The sequence below is a fragment of the Orycteropus afer genome, unplaced genomic scaffold (genome assembly GCF_000298275.1).
Source record: "Orycteropus afer afer isolate SDZICR_OR568_19922 unplaced genomic scaffold, OryAfe1.0 scaffold00074, whole genome shotgun sequence".
NCBI lineage: Eukaryota > Metazoa > Chordata > Mammalia > Tubulidentata > Orycteropodidae > Orycteropus > Orycteropus afer.
Window position 1 is genome coordinate 11243202 of NW_006921661.1, and position 5769 is coordinate 11248970.

Sequence of the window (5769 nt, forward strand, 5' to 3'; positions counted from 1 at the left end):
TTATTTCTGCTTCGTAAATAACACACCAACCACCTCATCTCGGATCTGTTTGGTCTTGATCCCATAAATGATTGGATTCAGCATAGGTGGAGCCAAAATGCAGACATTAGCCAACAAAATGTGGATATGAGGTGGGATGTGGCGTCCAAACCGCTGAGTAAGGGTTGTGAAGATTCCAGGCCCATAAAATAGGATGATGACACAGACATGGGACCCACAGGTGTTCAGAGCTTTGTGGCGAGCATCTTGGGAAGGCATGCGGAAGACAGCACGAAGAATCATCATATAGGAAACAAAAATTAGTACAACATCTAAGACCACTGTCAGTATTAGTACAAAGACACCATACCAGATGTTCACTCGAATGTCATTACAAGCATATTTGGCCAAGCCAATGTGTTCACAGAAAGTATGTGGAATTATATTATTTTGGCAGAAAGTCAATCTTTTCAAAAGAAATATTATGGGAAAAATTGTACCACAACTCCTCAAAAAGGTATTCACACCAATTTTCCCAATCAGAGAGTGTGTAAGAATGGTGGTGTATCTCAATGGGTAGCATATGGCAATGTAGCGGTCAAATGCCATCACCAGCAAGATCCCTGACTCAGAGATAAAGGTGGAATGGATGAAGAAGAGCTGAGTGATGCAGCAGTCCAAAGAGATCTCCCCAGCATGGAACCAGAAGATGGCCAAGGCCTGAGGTACTGTGGTTGTGGAGAGGACAATGTCTGCTGCAGCCAGCATGCAGAGGAAGAGGTACATGGGTTCATGAAGGCTGCGCCTTGTGAGGATGATGAAGATGAGCAGGCTGTTTCCAAGTAGGGCAATGACATAGGAAATGAAGAAGGGGATGGAGATCCACATGTGCTGGTCCTCTAGTCCTGGGATGCCCAGCAATCGGAAGACTGTGTGACTAACATTAGTGAGGTTTAATATATTCATGTCTGGGTAGACCACTAGGGACGCACTTCCTGTTCACAGAGACAGAGTAAAATGCAGATTGTCCATGAATCTTTTACCTGAAGTCACAAGACACTTCAGGCATATCCCACAGTCTCCATCTTTGATCATGCAAATAAGAAATGCACAGGATAAATAAGATGAAGTCTGCACTCCAATGAGTCCAGTTAAAAGATACACACAAATCCCACAAATAAAAGTAAAATCCAGTTTTGTATGTATTTCTTTAAAACAGAGTTGTAGGAGTACACAAAGGAAATTATGTGTGTGGGAAGGCTAATACTTGATCTTGAAATTGAGTAGCTAATCAAAAAGTGAGGAATGAAAAATAGGGGAGCAGCATAGGAAAAGTGAGTGTACAGACCAGTGCACAGTATGTTCATGAGACATTTCAGCCCAGGGTAGTGCATAAGAAGCATCAGAGTGAGGCAGAGGAGGTGTTGTAGAGGCAGGATTATGCTGAAGGGCTTTGATCACAACTGAACACTTGGACTCCAACTGGACATGGGATGGCCATCAGATGCTTTGATCTCACAAATATTGTTTCCTTACCTGTGAAGAGGCCTTTAGGAGGGAAAATTGGCATGGCCTATGGCCTGATTGAGATACCTTGCACCTTAGGAAACTAAGTTTAGAGATTGAAATTAGAAAAAAAAAGTCATTATTTCTGGAAGTCAGAGGGTGGTACAGTGCCTGACATTTGGAAGATTTCTGTATGTGGAATAAAGTGTATTTCATCTTTTGTCTCCTAGTGCTAGTGGACTTTCATTCCTTCATGAGTCTAGTCATTCAGAAGGCATATTTTTATCAGTGACTATTTTTTAGGCATCATGCCATATACCTGAATCCTAACTCAGCTCATGGTTTAAGAAAGAGGCAGATATGTAAGCAGAAATCGTCCAGGAGTTTGGACTCAAGGGAAACTTCTCAAAATAAAGCTCTTGTCAATCCCACTTTCATTGAATGAAGAAATGGAAACAATAAAAATACTTTCCTCATGGGGTGTCTAAGGATATTAAATATCAGGATATCTTAAAATATCCAGCTCAGCAACTAAGATATATCTTAAGTTCTTTAACATTATTTCTTTCACTCCAATTCTCCGTTTTGCACTCCAATTCTCCGTTTTGATGCCCTTTTTCTTTCAGGAAAGGAAACTCTATCCTATTACCATCCTCTCAGTGCTGGTAGAAATTGTTCTTCCATTAGCACCACCTGTTGAGTGAGTCCAGTCAGCTGGCCTTGGGACAGAGAACTGCATCTTGTGCAGCATAGCAACACTGTGAGAAACTTCTCTTCAGTGAGGGTAGCAGTCCTCCCATAAGAGGTGAAAGGAAAGGAAGACTGGGATGGCATGAGGAGAGAGAAGTGTGACAGGCAGCACCCCACAGACCAGACAAGGAAAGGAAAAGAGAAAAAAAGCAAGAAGGAAGGAGCCAGGGGAGACACCAACCAATAAAGGCAGGGCTTGAGAGGAGGGCAGATTACAGTAGCTGATGTTGAGCAGGTGTTAGAGGAGAAGGTGGATCAGGGGAAATGGTATTATTCAGAGCCAGAGAGACAGGCCAAAGAGCTCAGGGTTTAGGGATTTGCCTATGAAATTGGTCTCTTGACTTTGATCTAACAGGAGATTGTCCTAAAAATCCCTACTCAAATGCCACTTCCCTGTACATTTCTTCCTAACCTGCCTGAGAAACACTGACCATGTCCCCAAAGCCCCTCCTACACCCTGCTAGGGGCAGCCCAGCATAGATCTGTGCCATTCTTTGAATTCTCCTCCTGTTTTGCCATGTGGGGTCTATCATCTAAGGCAATGTGCTGTTTTCCACGTTCAGGCTAATTATCAGGGTCCCTGTAGCTTATTGGATATCAGAAGCCTGGTGGTCCAAACCCACCAGCCACTCCTTGGAAGAAAGATTGAGCAATCTACTTCTGCAGTGATACCACCTTGGAAACCCAAGGAGGGGTCACTATGAGTTGGAATTGACTTGATGGCAGTGAGTTATCTCTTTAATTACAAATGTTCAGTAGCCTCCAGCTAGCCTATATGCCCTCACTCTCCCTTCCCAGATCTTATTCTCCACTTCTGTCTGATAAAACAAACTATGTGCCTCTGCCTTTCCCATTCTTCTTCCACATATATCGATATCCTCCAAGACTCCTGTTACCTCTGCTTGTATGAGGACAACACCAGGGCAATTCTTACCTTGATCCTGGAATCATCGCCATGCACAGATGTCTAATTCATTCACCAGCCTCAGACTGAGTGTTCAGGAACAGATATGAGATCAGTGATGAACTTATTCGTTGAAGGCCAGGAAGTTGGGCTATTTATCTTCCTTCATGAAAGCCCCTGAGGCAAGCATTTGCACCACGGTCTCCAGGGACGGAGCTGTCTGCACCAGCCTCACCCTCTCCCCAAATGGGCCAAATCCCTAAGACTGGTCCCCCTTCCATCTTTCTGTCCTGCTCCTCCCCAGGTGCTGTGATCTCAATCCCACACTAAGTGTTCTTATTTATGATGTTTCAGTACAAAAATCTCTTCCAGTTAGCTCAAGCCTTGCTTTAGGTATGTTATGTTGCTAGCTTAAGTGAATATGGAACTTTATTTTCAATCTCAATTTCAATATGTTTGTTCTTTATGAAGAGGATTATGTTGAAGGAGCTCTGGTGGTGTAGTGCCTAAAGCTTTTGACTGCTAACCACAAGGTGGGCAGTTCAAACCCACCAGTGGCTCCACGGAAGGAAGATGGGGCAATCTACTTCTGGCCTCAGAAACCCAGTGTGGGTTGCTTCGAGTCTGAATTGACTCAATGACTGTGGGTTTTTTTTTTTTTTTTATGTTGAAGTTATATTAATTCCTGGAGTGGTCATAAGAGTCATATTTTGGAGTCATAAACAGTTTTAACTCTTCCTAAAGGTATCTATCTGTCCATACAGAACAAACTATAGAACATATGTGATTTGTGATTAGTTGAAATACATTCTAATTTTATTTGCCTGCCAAGGACATTATTCTATTTATTAGTTAGTCATCATAAACCCACATTTATGGTTGCTGGGAAAAGAGTCTTGTCTTTTCTTTAGAGAAGATTCTTTTCCCAGCAACCATAAATGTGGGTTTATGATTCTGTTTCCTTTACCCACCATTCATCTGCTAGTTTGTCATACTGTGGTGGCTTGCATGTTGCTATGAGGCTGGAGGCTATGCCACTGGTATTTCAGATACCAGCAGCGTCACCCATGGTGGAGAGGTTTCAGCGGAGCTTCCAGACTAAGATTCAGAAGAAGGAAGGGGTCATCCACTTCTCAAGAACTGGCCAGTGAAAACGTTATGAATAGGAGTGAAACATTTTCTGATACATTACTAAAAAACTTTACAAATAGCTCTGAAACATTGACTGATATAGTGCCAGAAGATGAGCCCCTCAGGTTAGAAGGCACTCAAAATATGACTGGAGAAGAGCTGCTTTCTCAAAGTAGATGAGACTTCAATGATGTGGATGGAGTAAGTAGTGTTCCATTTGCTGATGGGGCATGACTCAAAATGGGAAGAAACAGCTGCAAACATCCATTAATAATTGGAAAGTAATAAGTGGAATGTTATTTGTTGTTATGTGCTATCGAGTCAGCTCCCACTCACAGCAACCCTATGTATGACAGAATGAAACTCTGCCCAGTCCTGTGCCAGTCTCACAATCCTTGCTACACCTGAGCCCATCATTGCAGCCACTGTGTCAACCCATCTCATTGAGGGCCTTCCCCTTTTTCGTTGACCCTCCACTTTACCAACCATGATATCTTTCTCCAGGGAATGGTCCCTTCTGACAATATGACCAAAGTAGGTGAGACAAAGTCTGGTCATTCTCACTTCCAAGGAACGTTCCGGCTGCACTTCTTCCAGGACAGATCTGTTAGTTCTTTTGGCAGCCCACAGTACTTTCAGTATTCTTCACCAACACCACAATTCAAAAGCATCAACTCTTCTTTGATAGTCTTTATTCATAGTCTAGCTCTCATGTGCATATGCTGCTGTTGTTGTTATGTGCCGTTGAGTCGGACCTGACTCACAGTAACCCCTCCTTGGGTTTCTGAGGCGATATCACTATGGAAGTAGATTGCCCAACCTTCCTTTTGAGGAGTGGCTGGTGGATTTGAACCATCAGCCTTCCAGTTAGCAGGCAAGTATCTTAGGCACTATGCTACCAGAGATCCTCACCTGCACATGAGGCAATTGAAAATGGCATTTTCAATGGCTGGGTCAGGCACACCCTCGTCTTCAAAAAGACCTTTTTGCTCTTCATCACTTGCAGCAGATTTGCCCAGTGCAATACATTATCTCATGTCTTGACCACTGCTTCCACTGGTGTTGATTAGGAAACCAATATGAAATCTTTAACAACTTCAATCTCTTCTCCATTTATCATAATGCTGCTTACTGGTCCAGTTGTGAGGATTTTTGTTTTCTTTATGTTGAGATAAAATCCATACTACAGACAGTAGTCTTTAACGTTCATCAGTAACTGTTTCAAGTCATTCTCACTTTCAGCAAGCAAAGTTGTGTCGTCTGCATATCGCAGGTTGTTAATGAGTCTTCCTCCAATTCTGATGCCACACTCTTCTTCATATAGTCCAGCTTCTCAGATTTTTTGCTCTGCATAAAGATTGAATAAGTGTGATGAAAGGATACAACCCTGACACACTTCCTTTCTGATTTTAAACCATGCAGTATCCCCTTGTTCTGTTTGAATGACAGCCTCCTTGTCTATGTACATGTTCCTCATGAGCACAATGAGATGTTCTGCA

General features: G+C 42.8%; 1 pseudogene; it reads right to left on the reverse strand.

Moving 5' to 3' along the window:
• LOC103197123 lies at positions 1 to 1048 on the reverse strand (annotated as a pseudogene).
• Between the last annotated feature and the right edge of the window lie 4721 nt (positions 1049 to 5769).